Source organism: Scophthalmus maximus, chromosome 6, assembly GCF_022379125.1.
Source record: "Scophthalmus maximus strain ysfricsl-2021 chromosome 6, ASM2237912v1, whole genome shotgun sequence".
Taxonomy (NCBI): domain Eukaryota; kingdom Metazoa; phylum Chordata; class Actinopteri; order Pleuronectiformes; family Scophthalmidae; genus Scophthalmus; species Scophthalmus maximus.
Genome location: NC_061520.1, coordinates 21834436 through 21851305, shown reverse-complemented (window position 1 = coordinate 21851305; position 16870 = coordinate 21834436). Strand labels below are relative to the sequence as shown.

Here is a 16870-nt window from a genome sequence, read left to right as displayed (position 1 = left end):
ATGTACAGTGTAACCGGATTCATGGAGGACTGTGTGCCGTAAGTTAAAAGTTCACTAATGATTGGGAAATATCACGCAGCAGTTATCTTATATTTGCATTCCCCCGGTGTGCTTATAGTGCTGCAGGTGTGTGTGTGTGTGCGTGTGTTCATGGCTGCCTGCCTATGTGTGCACGTGTCAATGTGCAAAACGAGCAGTTTTTTTTGTTCCTCGGTGCAGCAGGGGTTGGAGGCGATAGCAAGTGGTAACCCCACGGTGATGTGTGAAGGTATTAGTTCCTCCCCTCACTCATCGCCTCTTGTTCGCTCTTTGTCTTTGTCTGGGGAAATGGAATCTGCAGCTTATTGATATTAATAGTGCACAGGATCTGTGGTTCAGAGAGGAGCTGGGACCTGGGCGAGAGTGGAAACCCGATATGGCTGGGTAGAACTGACAGGGCTTGGTTTAAAAAACAAATAGGATTGCATTATGTTCACTGTGTGTTAGCCCTTTGTGCGCCGTACGCGTGTGATCAGAGTTTAACTTTTTGACCGTGCCGATCTAATTTCATTCAGGCCTTTTATTTTATTTTCTGAAACGTGTGGACCCTCAGCTGCCCAGGCTGCGAATTGTTCTTCTCTCCTCAAAAATAATTCACAAAGTGGCAGGTTTCTGATGGTTTTCCTCCACTTTTTGACTCCAGCACGCTCATTTAAATAGAAATGCGCGGCCGTGTTGTTTTGGTTTAGGAGTGAAATTCCACTTCCTTGGTATTGAGGCAGCAAAGCTCTCTGTGTGCACTCTGTGTACTTTGTTCTTAGCTCAGCAAAACGTGAGGGCAGGTCCAGAGAATCTGGGGGATCAGACAGGCCTGACATTCACCAGACTGCACTGTTGCCTTTTAAGCTTAGAGAGAGAGAGAACAAAAAAAAGAATCAGGGGGAGAAAAAGTGCCCAGACTAAGAGCGGGCTGGATTGAAGTTGGGTTTAATTGGTGGGTTTTGAATCGGTTTGCGTGTAAGAAAGTGTTGTTGTTTACAATCTGTGTGGGTGTTACAACGCCAGGATCCTGCCAATCACATCAAACACAAACACACACACAAAAACGCAATGCTCGGTTTTTCTTCTTCACTTTTTTTCAAATGCTGACTGTTTTTTTTTTTTTCCGTCTTCACGAGACTTAGCCATGTTTTTCATTTAATCAGTCCTTCTTAATAAAATCCCAGGAGAAAAGAGGCAGCGAATAGTGTGCAGTCAGCCCTTTTAACAGATCTGATCGTACAGTAAGCAGCTGCGTTTGTTGAGAAGTGAGTCATGCTTTAGATTCTTTTTCCTGTGTTCCACAGCACAGACAGTGACTTGGAAAGTCTCCCGCACACACCCTAAAAACAAACACCAGTGACCCTGTATATACATATCACTGACTCGTGACTAAAACTCTCCTACGCTCTCTGCTAGAGGTGGACCGATAGAGGGCCGATATAATGAGGATTCCTGCTGATATAGGCGACCCCCCCCCCCAAAAGAAAAATGACACTCTCAGACATAAATATGTTACTTCAGGCTGTTTGAATACATTCTATCAGATCAAGTTAAGTTTCCACCATCTTTAAGAGATACTCTGATCAAGAGTTGCCCTCTAATGATCAGATATGGCCATTGGCACATAATTGAGCAAGACTTGGATTCACGGCCAAATTCTGCCGTCCATGCTTGCTAACAAAACAGAGAGGTGCATTAATAATGCCACACTATAACCAGCGACGGTACACATAAGCTGCGGTCAGACATGCGCCGAAGTCCGAAACATTTTCACAAACTTTTTCGTAGTGGCTGTATGTAAGAACGTGAATGCAGCTCCGGACTTTGTCCGGAACTTTTCCTGCCAATGCCCCTGGTAGAGTTTCCAGGGAAATGACAGCGTGAGCCCGTGTGAGAATACAGCAGGAAAATGATCCGGAACAGCGAGCGAGTTGATGACTGTAAACTAAAACACGGTGTTCCCTGGCAGGATTATCGTCACGAGAGTTAAAAAAAGAAGAAAAAACAAACCCTGGCAGTAGCTTGATTTCGTGAATGGAGCCAACGAGTGATGTGTACGTCCCAGAGTGACTGGTGGAGGCAGTGCAGCTATTGGCGGCTGCAGGGCTGGGGGTGGCGGTAGGTGGGAGGTAGAGTGGGTTGTCCAAGAGTCTCTTGGGCAAGACATTGAACCCCCAAATTTTCCCTGACTGCGTTTTTTTCAGTGTGAATTTTGTGTGATACAAGCGTTGTGTGGTTGTGTGTGTGTGTGTGTGTGTGTGCGAATGTCACTCTTTCTGTGAAGTGCATTAAGTTGTAGCGCTTTATAAATATAGTCAACATCAGCCAAAGTTCCTCTGATTCCATTCTACTGTTCATAAAATGTCTTATCTGTGCCGGTTATTTGGCCAAACCGATTGAGTGGTCGACCTCTATGCTCTTCTTCTTTACACATTGCTCTTAACACAGATCCACCAGCCTCAAAGAGTGTTGAACCAGTGTCACACCATTTTTTTTGTTGTTGTTTCATTCAAACACACCGTTAAGCCCCGGCATGGTACATTGCTCCTGTAGATTTATTCAGATGCTGATACTAAGTGATCGAAACATCCCAGATGGGCTGTAAAGAACCGAGAGACAACTCTGGCAGCCTCCTATTGACAGCCATTGAGTTGAGCATTAATTAATATGGTAATGATGTGTGAAGGTTCATTAACGGGCTGCCACAGAAGTAGCCACAGATACAGTATTAGGCGTGCTTGGCGTTATTAATGGAATAACTTTACTTAGTGGTAAATATTCATGGGCTCTCATCTTTTTGTCTGCACAGCGTGAGGAGCAACGAGAGCCTGTCCATTAGAGGAGCTGAAGGGCCGTCCACGGTGAATGCGGGCCTTTTGTTGGGATTGGGTGCATTTCAGTGGAGGGGTATTAATTCATATTTTGAACATGCTATCTTACAACAAAGCCAAAGGCACCGATAACATACCTGGGACAAGAGAGCATATTGTGATGCCGTGACCCCCCCTCGCGAATAGGGAAGTCCACTTCACAGGTTTGTGGACGGAATGAAACAAGTCTTTGTTCGTGCTCAGATGTAAAGCGCAGCCGTTCATTACCATAGAGAAAAAAACCCTCCTGATTGTCCATTTCCTCTGAAAATAGGGTGTTTGCATGTCCCCACCACCACCACCGCCACAACTACAATGAACCCTGTGGTATTTGCATAGAGAATGGAAACATTTATGTGGATCATCTGCTGCTCTGAAAGTATCAGGCTAACGGTTACGTTATCTACTGCGCGCGTCTCTTTACCGCTACGAGATATTTGGATGTCAAAAGTTTTCATTGTCCTAGTTTTACAACACACGGTCTACTCGAGACTTTAGAAGGGAACCTTGCAAAAGTGCTCCTTTGTTTCCCTTTTGTCTTTTCAAATTGGTGCATTTTGATTCATATTCTGAGCTCAGGCCTCTTACTGAGCGAGCACATAAGCCACCTAGGTGGGTAATTATCTCTACCAGGAGTTGCTCTGTTCCCTAAAATCTCAATGTGGGAGTGTGTGATGGGCTCAGGTTTTCCCAACCTGGTGAAGCAGCGTGCGCTTGTTTATCCTCGCCCTACGTTCTCTGCACCCCCACTGTTCTAAATGGCAATATTACAGCCTAGTGCTGTTTGAAATGGAGACAATTATCTGTTTAGGTATTACAAGGTGGGCATTATATCACAAGGAGAAAAGGCGTACAGCTGCTGCCAGGGATCCCATTGTTGCTCTTTTTCTCCCCAATACAAATGTTCCATCATTAAAATGATGGAACATTTATCTAAATGGATGTTATGCATTGGGTAAACTAATTTAGCTCCCACGGCTCTTTCAAGGTGATGGGAATTAATGATGTTTAGGAGTTTGAAACGTAAAATATCTGTCATTTGTCACCACTCGCCATTGATTTACGATTCCATTGATGATGTGTTAATTGAAGTGTAATGAATCACAATAATAGGGTCGTTGTGCGGGAATGGTCCATTTTTTCGATGATTGTTCAACCCCTCGGCAGAGTTCAGAGCGAGACGCGTTTTGACTCCCGTTTTCAACGAGGGCATTTCGCACATAATTAATGCTGAAACTGGGAGAAGTTGGGCCCTTGTGTTTTATCTATGCTCAGTCTGCTTTAGATAAACACTCGCACAAATGCCTGGCCACAGTTTTGACTGCCAAATGTAAACGGCAACAGTGGGAGAGGGAGTTGGAGCTTCTTTTCTTTTTTTCTTCTTCTCCCCCCCTTCATCTTTGGATATGCTTTAATGCTTTCATTCAAATGCACCTGAGATATTGCCCCCAGTCACTTCTCAGTTTACCATAAAAATAAGATTTTGTTTCCCTTTTCTCTCTCTTTTTCCATCTCTCCTTGCCTGGGTTGAGTGCTCCGTTATAGGAGAGCCGTGCGCATGCAGATCAGGGCGGCCCAGGGGGAAATGAGTCGAGGCAGAGCAGGTACAGGTACAGTGTTTCCACCACCAGGGGGGCCAAGAAGGGCATGTGCTGTCAGTAATATGAAAAAGGTTTTGTCTTGCAAATAAACCATTCACTCGCATCAGACCGCGCCATTGTTCACTTGTTATCATGAGTGGGTGTAGTTGTACTTAACAGGCGGATGGTAATACGAGGATGTGTGCTACGGGGACAATAGTATGCGGCGGGAGGAAAAACGAAAAGGTGCCTTCTGCCCTGCCCTGAGCTGACAATGGTGGATTCACGTCCGTAGCAGTCAGGTACAGGAGGCAGAGTGACCGGTGCAGCATCATACAAACAAAGGAAAGCACTGGAATGTGGAGAATTGATTTCCTTCTGACGACTTCTCAGAAAACGTATGATGCTGTTTGTGCATGTTATCAATTCTGATCAATAGCAACTGGTGGTCTACTTGTTATTGGAAGCATTTGGTTTACACCCATGTACTCCGTGTTTCTTGATGTAAATTGGCTCGCGGGGTGCCAGTGACAAGCAGCGTGGTCTGTGGTGGTAATTATTTCATAACCATAAATAATTCTCCGTCTTGTGTCCGCAGGGCGAGGGGGCTGTTTTACCACGGCTGGAACTGAAGATTGCTTTAAATAAGCAAGTCCTTGTAGAAGGTAAACACACAATCATTCACCAGAGTCCAGTCCCTGTGTGTGTGTGTGTGTGTGTGTGTGTGTGTGTGTGTGTGTGTGTGTGTGTGTGTGTGTGTGTGTGTGTGTGTGTGTGTGTGTGTGTGTGTGTGTGTGTGTGTGTGTGTGTGTGTGTGTGTGTGTGTGTGTGTGTGTGTGCTGCTTTTTGAATTGGCTCAATAATTAACTGAATGCAGTGCGGTTGTCTTGTTTGTGTAGTGTACTCAGTGTGTGTGGGGGGGGGGCAGGTGCACTCTGTCAGTGCTTTGAGAAGCTGCTGATTTGAGACTGTAGCATGGTGAGTAATAAAACGACTATTCCCTTTAGTTACCTTGAAGGTCAGAAGTGAGTTAAGACGGGGTTTGGTTGTGTTGTCCGTGGTTGTCGATTAGTTTTAAAGAACTTATAAGAAATGAGGACAGGTGGAGGTGTCCGTCTGTTTGTACATGTTGACACATGTTAGGAAAGGCTGAAATATGGTAATGCCGTGTTTACCAAACAAGAGAGAGGGGTCAGGTTTAACGCGCTCAGTCTTGTTGTCGTTGGCACGTCAGTCGGTCTGGTTGCTATCTCGTATTTGCTTCCCACACCTGTCTCCCTATCTGCGAAGGTTCGGATGTGAACTTTTGGCTGGAGTGATCCTGGTGAGGTGAAGTAGGACTGGAAAGTAGTGGGGTGCGTGCATGCGTGCACGCGTGTGAGTTTTGGGGTGGGGGCCGTGTTAATTCAGGAGCTCAGGGCTTAAGAGGACAAGTGCCGACGAGTTTTATGTCTCTTACAGCTTCAGCCTCGGCGGCATCTCTTTCTCTCAATCCCTTTTTTTAACTGTTATTATTATTATTTCTTCTCTCTCTCTCTCTCTCTCTCTCTCTCTCTCCTTCCAGTAACATGTTGTGACTAGTCCATAGGTCATACCCGTGCTTGTAAATGTGACAAATAAAGTCTGCATGTTAGAGCAGTGCCTTTTCCGTTTGAAGCCATTACACAGCAACAAAGCTGTTGTAGGCAAGAAAATATGTGAGGCAGACGTAACTCGGCCTCAACCGGCCTTCACTTTTGGGCTATAGTGGCTGAATTAATTTGATGATTGTTTAATTATGTAACAACATGCTCTGCCCATGGAGGGATGCGCTATCATACATATCGGTACATTTCATAGGAGCTAACATCAAAATAAATTTTTCCTCAAAACACCATTTCAAAAAGGAAGCTCTCTGTTCAAACCTTAAGTGAATGTTGCAGACAAACACAACTATAACCCAGTGATAAATCCGACTGCATCCTACAGTTGTATAGTTCCCCACACTTTGGGGGAAGGAGAGAATAGAAGCGGCAGATCCACGTTGCTGCTGTTTATGTGAAGTGCATTCCCTGCATAGTGGGGTCCACTCCAGCAGCGACCCCCCCCTCCCCCCTCAGCGGCCTGCTCCAGATGTAAGATCTGCCCTGAACTCGTCCAAATGCTTGTGTGATTAATGTTAATGTGACAACGTCAGCCTAATTATTGGCACAAGTTTCCAATGTGATTCTGATTGCATCCCTAATGCAGAAATCCCCATGGCAGCTTATGGGATTAGTATGTCTTGGTGTTTAAAGCGCTTTTAAAGTGCAATAGAGTCAAATGCAGTGTGTGTGTATGTGTGTGTGTGTCTGTATGTATGTATTGTGCTTATTTTTACTATACACCTGGACTTAACATTCTTTTAAAAATATTTATCCTGAATTGTATGGTAATTGGAAAATAAGAATTTGAAACGTATTAAAAATCTTAAAGCAGTCTGACCGTGATGTTGATTTACATATCATACCTAATATCATGTGGGCATATCTGTACAACATGGCTGCCTCCGATGTATGCAGGCCTGCTCTACTGACCTTTTTATTCAGACCTGATGGCATCTAACTAAAGACGTGGCACCGCTCACAAGAATCCTCAGATGCCCAAAATTGTATTGCTCTTGTTTTTTGAGGGCTTCAGAATGTTATCGCCTCATGCAGGACTGGATTTTAATCTTGTGAATCCACGTTGGGAGGCGAACGCGCCGCACAAAAACATGTTTCCTGTTGTTCTTCCGTTATTGTTAAAATGCTTTTGGTCCATATCGCCCCGGTTTTAGCTGTTGAAGTTGTTTTTGTTTAATCCACTTTGCATGGAAGTGTTAAGAATAAACAAGTGGATTCATGAGTTGGACCCACAGAAAAGGTCGAGCGCAGATTTATGCTGGGATGAAAATAGGGAATCTGTAATAGTTCCCTTGACTGCATTTATTGCTTACTTTAAAAAAAGAAGGAAAAAAAAGTAATTTCTTTATATCAGCATCAAGCTGAAAATTGCCATGTATTAGTATTAGGCTTGGTAAGCTCCTAATTCTGTGGCATTTACAGCCGGCTGTGTTTCCATGCATTTATAACACTTTGATTCTTAAGAGCTCCTTTAATCGCTTATGCCTAGCTCGGAACATAATAAACAACTCGCCGTGGCGAAAGTGCCACATGGGGGAGATTTCCTTTGCGAGAAAGTTAAACACTCCTGTCACTGGCAGTTTTTTGTTGCTGTGTTTTTTCATGCACCGCAAGTGCCGTAATCTGCTCGCTGAGCTCGTGCTGCCGCAGATCAAAACAGCGGCGGGCAGAATAGATGCAAGGCAGCGTGAAAGTGAAAAATTATCGCGCGCACAAAGACGTCACGACGGAGGCCAAGGCAGGGACGCGAAGCGGCGGCGGGGGCTCGCGCCCCTTCCTGTTGATTGAGATCACAGGATGCGTCGAAGACTTTCTAAACAGCCTCACCTGGCCACCGGCTGCTCCCCCCCCATCTGATGCTCTGCTCCCATGGCTGCATCGGCCGCTGTCAGAACACACTCTGGCAGACCGCCTGCCTTTCGTATTGTCTTTCTAAACAGGCTGCACAGTTAGACGTGTGCCTTAAGCTTGTTGTCACACAACAGAGCAACACCTTTATTCTCTTGCAGCTCCCTCAACTTTCACGTGGACTGTCCTCCGTCGAGGTAGAGGGAATCGCAGTGATGCCGCTGACGTGTTTTTCCCAAAGCTAGTTAAAATCTCCTTATTGAGGGGGAAATGCATTGGTCACCTTTCAATCTATTTTTCCATCAGCGTCAAACAGACGCGTCTTCCTTGTGGTCTGGAACATGGCACCGACGGATGTCTTAACTCTGTTCGGCCCCGGGAGAGTGAGGAAGTTTGATAATGTCCGCCCGCTACCAGGTGCAGGCGGCCAACGTGACACTTCGTCTTTTCAGATATGAGATTGACTGAGGCGACAGAAGTAAGCAGAAGTTCCAGCCGCAGATGAGTTGTCTTACAGCGAGATGAAAAGAAAATCACAAAAAAAACTGTCAAGTGTTCTTTCAGCTCTGGCCTCGTGTCTCTGCCTCAGAAAAGATGAAACCAAACTGATAACTTGGATTGATTTGTTGTCTTCACAGCAAAATGACTACACAGAGGGTTTTGTTTTTTTGTATTAACCAAGGCCAGCATGTGTCACACTGAAAAGAGGAATATTGCACTTGAGTCGACGTATGTACATACTGCCCCTTCCCCCCCAAAACAAAATCATACGTTTGTGTTATGGCATATTTAAGGGCCTCTTGTTTATACTTTTCTGTTGGGACTAGTGAAGGTCCATGACTATGTAAGGGAATTCAAAGAAAGTTTCTACATGCCGCAGTGATTCTTATTTGGATAGTTTTGACTCGGTTGCAATGATTTCATGTCATGGTAAATATCACTTTGGCAGTCCTTTGCCTTTCTCCTTCTGCTTATTTTAGAAAACAAATCCCTTTTAGGGATAAAGCACCTGGTGGGGCTACTTAATGGAATGGCTTCAGCCCCGCACAAATAAACAGCTTGCATTTTTTGGTGCGAGATTAGGAAGGAGGCTGAGGGAGAGCGAGCGAGAGAGGTGGGTAAAAACCATACAAAGAACGTCAACACGTGGAGAGGACTGAAGTGGAAGAGTTGCACGTTTACTTCTGCTTCCTGCTATAGTTGACTGTACGTTCTGTTCTATAGAAACGTATGTGAACCTTGACACGTTGTGATCTTTGAGCCTGGGTAAGACTTTCCTTTTTCAGCCTCAAACTGAGGTGAATCTCTCTCTCTCTCTCTCTCTCTCTCTCTCTCCTTTTTTCTTTTTCTAATGGTTGACCAGTGAGTCAGTTGAAGTCATTCATGAGGGATGGAAACATCTGAGTCTTTGTTTTCCGCACGTGCACATACAAAAAACATGTGGTTATGTCTTTTCTTAAACTAAAAAAAAGAAGATCATGTGGCTACCAGAGCCAAGGAAAATGAATGACCAGTGAAACGAAGAAAAAAACTGAGGCAGTTGTTTTTTTAAGTAGTTCATCATGCTGTTGAAATGAAGTAAGAAATGGCGAAACTGTCTTCCAAGAGCCCACTTGTCGTCAGTGCATGCGACTTATTGATGGTTACACTTTATAGTTAGGCCCCCTCTAGTGGCTGTAGTAATTATGACTGGAACGAAGGAGGGGGTCAGGCGATGTCGTATACAGAACGTCAAGGTCCTCCACAGACAACAAAAAACAAGAGAAGCTTGTTTCCTGTGTGAAACCAATAGTCCACGTTGTTTGTGCTGCTTTGCACCTATGGTGACGTATCCGGCTGCACGGGACAAACGACGCACAGTATATGTTTTTTAAAGTTGGTCCTTTTCAATGCAGAGGTATCAAACTGTGTCTCAGCTACGTCAGTCAACCGCCGCTCTGATTCACATTGTACGTTGTCGGGCTCCCACTCGTTTGCTTGTGTGACCGCCTTGAGAAAGTAGAAATATTTGAGTGCTGAGTCAGGATTCAAGAAGTTGGTCTCAATCAATTTTCCTTGAAGCTACATTCACAATCTTTAATCTTTAAAATCCTGAACCTTAAATCTTTAACATATGACAGTGGTGATCTTCACTGTAGCATCGAACGTGGCGACATTCTGCATTGAAAATGACAGCTCAAATAAGTAAACCAGACTTCCTTATCACTTAATAGAACAAACATCTCCCATAGTAAAGTGACGCGGCAAAGTTCATTCGTGCGTCAATTTGAAATATGTGGTTTGCTATTAGAGAGCACATTCGAATACAGATTCAGTGATTGATTTGCACTGGTTCGTTTTAAAGGGAAGATTGCTGTTTTTCAATTCTGGTATGAGCACTTTCAGTTTAACCAACAGTATGTAAAGTGCTCATTCAGCTCCTTGTGTTGTGTTAAACCTTGATGCACTGAGAACTCGGCTTGATTTTGCAACTGAAAATGAAAGGGATTTGTTGAATCTGAATTTGAACGTGTCCTACTGTTACTGGTCTGAACAATGTGCAATGATACCAGCTTCACCCTCGCCACCACCCTACTCGACGTGATCACTTCTGTTGTGTCTCAGTGTAGCCAAACACAATGTTTAGACGTTCCTAGTCCCATATTTCTCCGTGTCCTGTTGTCCGACCAGTGAATTGATGATGAGCACAACTCCAGTGAGATGGTGGATCAGTGTGGAGGGAAGACTGGGGGAGCAGAATCTGCTTTTTCAATGGCTGTGAAGGGACAGAGGACCTGAAAGGGGATTTCTTCTGGAATGTGCTTATTTGTGTAATCAAATGAAAGTGGAGGCATTAAGAAAAAAGATATTTATTTACAGTTTTGGTTTTTTTTGCCCTGGTTTGAGCCTTGGCCCCTGCCTTGTTTTCATAAACAAAGTCTCTCTGGCTGGCTTGAAAAAACATTGGCCCGCTCGGCGCACTGAAAACAGGAATGACAAACACCATTAGCTGAGAAATTTCCATCTCGTTGCAACTATGTTATTGTTTACTTTACCATACACGTCCTAATATGGTTACCTCCCTGTCAAAGCGGGCCGGGGCTGAGCCGAGGGGCCCTCGCAGGGAGACGCTTTCAGCTGCCACTTAGACAATAAGAAACAAATGTCACAGCTCGGCAAAATAGCCCCGGCTTTCACAGCCTCACAGCTCTTGGCCTTCCACGCGGCTTGGCTCAGGCTCCCGTGTGATATTTATCTACCCTGCACTGTTAAATGCCCCTCACAATGTACCCCCATCTCCCTCCCTCCCTCTTCTCCTCTCTTCTTGTCTTCTTTCTGTCTTTCTTTATTTGTCTGTATCTCCCCATCGATCTCTGTCCCTGTCCCGGTGTTGGCTGTGTATAGGTTGACTGATGGGCCTCTGTTTGCTGTGTTAAGTTATTTATCGGGGGGGGGTGATGGTGTTTGGAGTGGCTGTTGTCCTCCTCCCTGTGGCCGAGTAGAGGCCAGTTCAGCTGCAGGTCACGCCCTGGTCCGGAGCAGACGCTGCGTTTGAACCAGAGACATCTTGGCAGTTCTTAGAAACCCTTTTCAGATACTCGGGACAAAATCCTCTCACCAGGAAACCTTAGGACACTGCGAAAGGAAATGTAGCATTCTGGAGGCTACTTAATTTTTTCACCTTTTGTTTTAATTAATCTGAAGCTATGCATATTAAATAAAGCATTGATTTAACCTATTGAGTCCATGAAAGTTTAACATGTATACAGTAGTTTGTTTAAAACAGGCAGCAGTGGAAAGTTTTGCATGAGCAGCGCTATTAAATTCAAGGATACAGGTACGATGTCATCAAAACCGCAAGACTGGACATATCTCACACTGCCAATCATCCGGGAGCATCCTCCAGGGATTTTCAGAATAAAGGCTATTAGTCATCGGGGTCAGGCGAGCTCACCGCAGGTTAGTCTGGCAGCGGGAGGAAATAACGTTCTTTCAGATGCATGGGCTTTTCTTTTTCCCAGTTGGTGGAGGATGATGGCAGCCTCACCTCAATCCTAAAATCCTCACGTTTATGATATTTGCCCAGTATTATCTGTGCCTGTGGATGAATGGGAGGACAGAGCATGAGGAATGTAGAAGGTCAGACTTTCGTGATTTACACAGAACAGAGCCAGAGAATCCTTGGGAAAATACTTGGTCTGGGATCAAACAGACGTCATGTGATATGTTCTTAACTCTGACCTTTACATTCGTGCATTTCACCGCTCCTCCCCTGGCAAACGATGCACTTAGTGCAAAACAATTTGGATTTTAACTTTTTATAGAAATGAATGCAAGTTAAAGAAGATATTATTATTATTATTATTATTATTATTATTTATAATAATCTGTGCAGTTTGTTCTTGAAGTGATGTTAGATACACAGCTTATTTTTTAATTATACAGACCCCAGTGAGTCAGTATTGACATAATTTAAGCTGTGGTGTCAAGATGCGAGTTTATTGAATATGAAAATATTTTAAAGCCTTTTTTTTTTTTTTTACTGGATTCCTGGAAAAGACTTGAGATACAGGGTTTTCATGTGATTGGCGAAATGCCACTGACTCGACACACTCGCTGTGTCACAGTGACTTTGGATACCTGTGAAATCCCAGAAGGAGCCGTGTGGAAGTGGGTCCAAAAAATGAACCATCAACAACATCAACATATTCAACCGGGCGATGATAAAATCCTGTTTTGTTTATTGTGGTCAGACTAACTCGCTGCTCGTTATTTCGCCAGGCCTGTTGATAATCTAATGGCACTGACCTTTTGTTTTGTTTTTGTTTTTTTTCTCCATCTGAATGGAGAGACTTGTACGCTCTTTGACGTTAATGAACTTTGCGAAAGGGTTGTTTACCGGCTTCAAGGTCAGTTTCTGAGAAGGGCTGCAGGTTTGCCTCGCAAACATATTTACAGCCAAAGATGTGTAAACACTCTAAATGTATACAGGTGCAGCCGGGGTGATGCTGGCACTCTTTGTGTTGCCCCCCCCCCCCCCCCCCCCCCCCCCCCCCCCCCCTCAACCTTTCCCATGTGATACAGACATACAGGCTGTGTTGCGCACATGTGTTTATTTCTGGAAGCACTAACCCTGAAGCAATATGCACACAAAACAAAAAAGTAATCATGGAAAAAAAAAAGTATACTCTTGGAAAGCATAACGATGCACCAACTTACAATATAAAGGAAGAGAGGGAAGAGCCGGGGAGGCAGATAGCAAGGCAGACGCAGGACCTAGTGGGGGTATTAAATATGAATTAATGGAATGTTGCTCAGGCACATCTCTGGGTGTAGTCTAGTGTTGGAAAATAAAATTTATGTTGCCTGCTACCAGCCGTGAAGGTGCATTTGGACTTAGTATCCTTTAATTAGAAGTGAGATATTAGCATTTCATAGGGCTTTATGCTGGGCGAGGGGATCGGGCCGGCCACCGTGCCTTCATTAGCCAGCTTCTCTGTGTAATGAGTGCCGTCATTAGCTGATGGATCGGATTTGCCCTGGCTCTACCTTGAAAGGCACATCTTTTACACACTTGCAAGAAATAAGGCCTTTTTAGTGGATTTCTTAATGAATAAAATAAGGTGCCGCTTCTTTAAAATGTGACGAGTGCATTCCTGATAATGTGCACCACTCGCTGCTGCCCTTTTTCTTTTTATTAGCAAAGGGGCTGAAAAAACAAAAGTAATACTGATGGTAATAGTAGAAAAATGGAAGACAAAGGTAGTCATCGGGCTTGGTGGAAGCGTAATTGACCTTCTGCGGAAGAACCCACACAAGAAAGTACGATAAATGCGCAAGTTCAAAAGGATTGACTTTCATTCATATGCACAAGACGTGAGGTGTGTGTGATTTCTGTCACAGGTCTGAGGAAGTGCTCTGGGAGCTACGGTGCCTCGGTGTTAGAACTCTCTCGTGTTTATCAGGGAGGAGGCGGGACAGCTATTGGATAAACCCCGACTGCAAATTATACGTGCGACCGTGCAGGAGCGTGTGCACATCCGACAACAGTCAAGACAGTCGGAGCGGAGGTGTTTTTTCGTGATATGGAAGTCTCCCTAAGCCTTTCGGCTGCGGGCTCCATTCTCAGAATCAGGCGTGAAGTGATTAGTATTTTATTGATGAGCTCCTGAAGTGGCAAGTGTGGGAAATTGGATCTTTGATCTCCTGGAGTTTGGGAAATATATCCTGAGTGTGTGGAGCTCTCCAGGTACGCCGCCCCCCCATCCTACCAACAGCAGAGCAACACACACACACACACACACACACACACACACACACACACGTGCGTTCACGCAGACAGACATGTCGTCCGGGAGGGTTATTCCTCCGCTTCTCCAAAACACATATTTGTTTTGGATGTTTTCACTGAGCGTCTACATGGTGATTACAGATGTTCATTAACGAAATTGGGTATTTGTTTTAAACTTTAACCAATCACTTTGATATGCTAATTACGGTGTAATTTAATTTGAGCCCTGTAATGATGATGCTGTTATTATGGACATAAATGATGCAGTTAAGCTGAGAGTAATCTCATTTGCATACTGTACATGCCAGTAAATTAAGCCCTTTCCTGCGTTGCTTCAGCTTTAATTTTCCACTCCTTTTCACACAGCATCCCTCAGCCCCTGTGCCTAATAGCGGGCCAGGTTGTTTGATGTGGAGAGCCGCGCTGCCTCACAATAAATCGAGTCACAATATGTAATGCATAAAGGCTTTCATTATAACTCTGAGTGGTCTTTTAAGAACTTTGCTATTAATAAGCAGGCGAGCCAGTCGTGCTTTGTAGTGGCGCAGAAAAACAGTTTTGTCCCTCGCCGTAATCATCCTCAACTTTCCTTAATCTGCATCTGCGAAATGAAATCCATCACAAGCTGTAGTAATGATGTACCTGGGTTAAAGAGCCTCTAATCATATTGTATACGTCCTCTGCCATGTGTTGATCAGAGATATCTTCAAAGAGGTGCTTGCATTTTGATATCCCTCCTTTGAAAAAAAAAAAAGATGAAGGGCATTTAGATATTATTATTTTATTTTTGAACTAAGATTTTTTTTCTCTCCCTCCCTCCCCTACGAAAACTAATTGAAAAATACAGCCTTATTTTATTATTAGAGCAAATGACTTGGCTTCTTTTCTTTTGTACAAATACCTTTTGATGTGCGTATAAAGGAGGTGCATTTCTGACAGAGGTTGGCCTTGATAATGAAAAAAGAAGAAGAGCTCCCGTGTCTTCATTAGCGAAGCATCACCTCATGGTGTCCGATTGGGTGATGTTTGCAGTGAGAAGGTAAACATGTTTGTCACGAAGGGGTGTATTTATGTTGACCAAACATGGGAGAGGGGGCCACGGTGAATGTTAAGGACTTCTAAGCTCAGCCACTGGGCAGCTCTGTGGACCTGCCGCCTCACAACCGTCCAAACAGCGAGTCTGCCTTCACTTTGCATGTTGAAGGTGGGTAAGGCGGGTGGTTTATGGACTCAAACACCGACGGCACAATCGCCCTTCACTGAGAACGCGCCTCCATTTTGTGCCATAAAGAATATTATTTTTCTGCCGGCCAATTTTCTCTGTTAGTCTCTAATTGGCTGCATAAATCTCGGGCCATTGAGGGTGAGAAATGTTGCGGTGTCACACAGTGTAATCTTCACCCTTATTTACCAATTCATTAAGATTCATTGATGCAGGATCGGTGAGAGGAAATGACAACATAAATCAGGCCCCCAACATAATGACCCTAATCAGTTGGGAATTGCAGAAAATGTCATGATGAACTATGTCCTTGTATTAGTGCCACTGTACGTTGTCATTGTGCTGCTTTATGAGTGGGACGCATCCTCCTGACACGGGGCTGTATTTAACAAAAAAAGAGTTGTTAAAACCGGATTCCATTAAAAACGCCGAAATTCATGTAAGGTCTTTTGGTATTTAGCCCCCTCGCCCTTTATCTTCGGTTTAACTGCTTAATGGAACGCCCAAACTCCCATCCTTTTTAACCCTCGCCGTCCCCTCCCTGGGAAGCGGGGGCTTTTAAAATAATAACATGCTCCTTAGGCTCCAACGACCCCAGTATCATAGCGAGGAGGAATCGCTCCTTTAGAGGCAGCGGGAGGGGTCAGTGGGTGGGGCCCCTCCCATCCCAGTCACAGTGAATCAGATGCCCCATAGCAAACTGTTGTTGTATTATAGATGCCTAAATCCAAATCAAGTCACCGAGCACTGACCGCTGTAGATGAGATACTGTTGAAAATAAAATAGCCGTTCACCATGCCATTATTTGTGTGTAAAGTTTAACGATTGCGTCCTACAAAATCAATAGTTTGAACTCAATCTCTGTGCGAGCGGCTCTAAACAAAGGAAGTGGGAGACCTGGCCCCCCCGCTGTGTTTTTGTCTGCAGAGGAACACGGAGCGGTGTTGAGAATCATTTAAATAGCAGGGGTTATGCCAGAACCCCACAGTTTGTCCCAGTTATCTCGCATTCGGCACTGAGAGCGGAATCATAATAAATGCATCCGCCGCACTTGACAACTTGCTCAGCGGTAATTAGCGGCTTACTCTGTGTGCGGAGCCGCGGTTTACCGCAGGTCTGTCGTGACGGTTTAACACAACTGCAAAGCTCTTTCCCAAAAAATGATTAGGCCACATGTTGTCAGCTCACAGGGGAAGTGTGCACCCCCTCTCCCACACACACACACACACACACACACACACACACACAAACAAAAGACAGCGGCTCTAATAATATTGTCCTCTCTTTGAGTCGGCACGCGATATTAATTAGACGAGTTCGTTAGGACTAACCCCTGGTTTTCCGAGGAAAACGCATTTGACACATTTCCCGCACATTCCCGTACCCCGCGGGAGCAGCCCTTACACGAATTCCGG

General features: G+C 44.6%; 1 protein-coding gene across 15 annotated transcripts in view; it reads left to right on the top strand.

Annotated features, from left to right (window-relative positions):
* foxp1b (forkhead box P1b) overlaps positions 1-16870 on the top strand; it is a 152683-nt gene that overhangs the window by 47101 nt on the left and 88712 nt on the right. For 11 of the 15 annotated variants that reach the window (XM_047332984.1, XM_047332996.1, XM_047332985.1 and 8 more), the window contains one exon: positions 5070-5136. The exons of 2 other annotated variants lie outside the window; for them this stretch is intronic. The gene's annotated coding sequence lies outside the window, so the exon portion shown is untranslated. Of the gene's footprint in view, positions 1-4573; positions 4774-5069; positions 5137-5431; positions 5450-16870 lie in introns of those variants that run through there. 2 more of the 15 variants (XM_047332991.1, XM_047332993.1) reach the window with 2 other exon arrangements.